This window comes from Paramisgurnus dabryanus, chromosome 18, assembly GCF_030506205.2.
Source record: "Paramisgurnus dabryanus chromosome 18, PD_genome_1.1, whole genome shotgun sequence".
NCBI lineage: Eukaryota > Metazoa > Chordata > Actinopteri > Cypriniformes > Cobitidae > Paramisgurnus > Paramisgurnus dabryanus.
This window is the reverse complement of record NC_133354.1, coordinates 27,535,618-27,537,490: the sequence shown is the minus strand read 5'-3', so window position 1 is coordinate 27,537,490 and position 1,873 is coordinate 27,535,618. Positions and strand designations below refer to the sequence as shown.

The 1,873-nt window shown below is 42.0% G+C and overlaps 1 long non-coding RNA gene across 2 annotated transcripts; it reads left to right on the top strand.

Annotated features, from left to right (window-relative positions):
* The first annotated feature begins 532 nt into the window (after window positions 1–532).
* LOC135776957 (uncharacterized) lies at window positions 533–1,622 on the top strand. Of its 2 annotated transcripts, XR_010544242.1 has the most exons (5): window positions 533–582; window positions 676–729; window positions 827–920; window positions 1,013–1,131; window positions 1,215–1,622. It is a non-coding gene; the product is annotated as an uncharacterized lncRNA (long non-coding RNA). The 2 variants fall into 2 exon arrangements; XR_010544241.2 differs by having other exon boundaries at window positions 540–729.
* Window positions 1,623–1,873: the final 251 nt, after the last annotated feature.

The following is a 1,873-nucleotide window of genomic DNA, read 5'->3' as shown; positions in this document are numbered from 1 at the left end:
CAGTGTTGCAATGTTTACAGAAGCGCCGAGGTCGTTTCTTCAGTCTTGGGACTTACATCTTTCAACTGACAGCACACTGTGTTGATTTCACACAGAGCTTCCGGCAGATCGCGTTTGTTGTTTATATCATACGCATGCGCACACGTCTCACAAGATTTTCCTTATATCAATAACCTCGCATGTGATTGGAGGAGCCCGACAGGCTTCTCGCCTTCGTCCAATCATGTGCGAGGTCATGGTCACACGGCTCACACAGCAGTGTCTGAGTGTCGACAAGCGTAACAGACGTTTGGTTTGGTGTTTGTAATAGTGATGGGCAGTCCGGCTCTTTCCATTGATTCGGCTCTTTCGGCTCAAGCGCTGGCTCTACATTTTAGTGATGGCAGTCCGGCTCTTTTCATAGATTCGGCTCTTCTGGATCGGCTCCCTTAGAAGAGCCGGCTCCCCTGCATGCGTCTGAAGATTAGGCTCTGCCCGTTCGCTACAAAGAATCAGCTCTTAGAGCCGCTCGTTCGCGAACGACCCATCACTAGTTTGTAACTCTCCAAGAAGAGCAGACGGGTGCACAATCCCAAGATTGCGGTAAGAATAATTTTATGTATAAGCATATTTTTTGAAGTAGCCCAAGCTGTGTGTTTTATAACTAAGAGGTGTTTTTTGTCTTGTAATTTACAGGAGGCTGTACGGCGTCTCTGAGGCACACTGCAGGCGCTATGAACCAGAGCAAAGGTAACGTTACGATTTAAAGAATATGTTTTTATACTTGTATAAGGAAATAGATACGTTAATAGATCCGAGCTTAAACCCACACATTTTGTTTTCACAGACTAACGTCGCCTCATAACAAAGCCGTGACCTCCGATTTGCTTGGGGCTATTTTAGCAAGTCCAGATTTACTGCTGAGAATGACGACATTGTTTGTAAGTATAACTTCTAATGTTTTTCCTCATTTCTTGTTTAATTGTACCGTGACTCTTTTTATTAATACCAGTCTCATTTAATTGTTTTCCAGCTGCCCGTAAGACCTATTATGAGTCGGTACGCCGGAGTTTCAGATACAAACAACCTGAACTCGCATCGCAGGCGGAAAATGCGAAAAGTTTAGCTCGGAGTCGATCCAGAAGAAAAAGCGTAAGATTTATTATATTAGATCAGTTTTTTGTCAATGTGAGTATTTTTCAGGTCACTTATTGTCCTTATTGATTGTATTACAGTTGCTGGAAGCGAGACGAAGTGTGTTGGCTGAGGATGAGATGGACATTTGGAAGTGCGCCACCATAGATCTCATATCTGATGAGGAATACGGCATTGTTGGCGGGGTGTCTGGATGGATTGTGCGGCCACCGCCCTCTCGCAGCCTGGAACTCTCCGAGCTCTGTGCCACGCTGCAATCCAGATTAGAGGCGATACCAAAGTACCGGGCAACTCACCATATACGCGTGAAAAAGTGACTTTTTTACAACGTTTTTGAGGTTTTTTTTCAACACTTTGAAAAAGATTTTTAGGGATCTTTCCCGAACATCTTAGGCACTTTTTGACGTGTTTGGAGTACAATATAAGAGACATTATGCTGCTTTGTACATAGTTGTGTGTTTATAAATAAAGCTCTTTCTTTGAATAAACAGCTGTGTGTTTATAAATAAACCTCTTTGTTTTCTCTTATATTCCTTGATGTTGTGAATAATGTAGTACATAGCACAATGACATTAATATATAAAAAATGATAACATAAATTATTTATTATTATTATTATTATTATTGGGGTTTACATTTATAATGAGCCAGGGTGCCCAATAACCCCCCTCTTTAGAGTAACGGCCCGACTTGAATTTACTCACTCCGTATTGGCTGAAGCCACTACTTTTAAACAAGA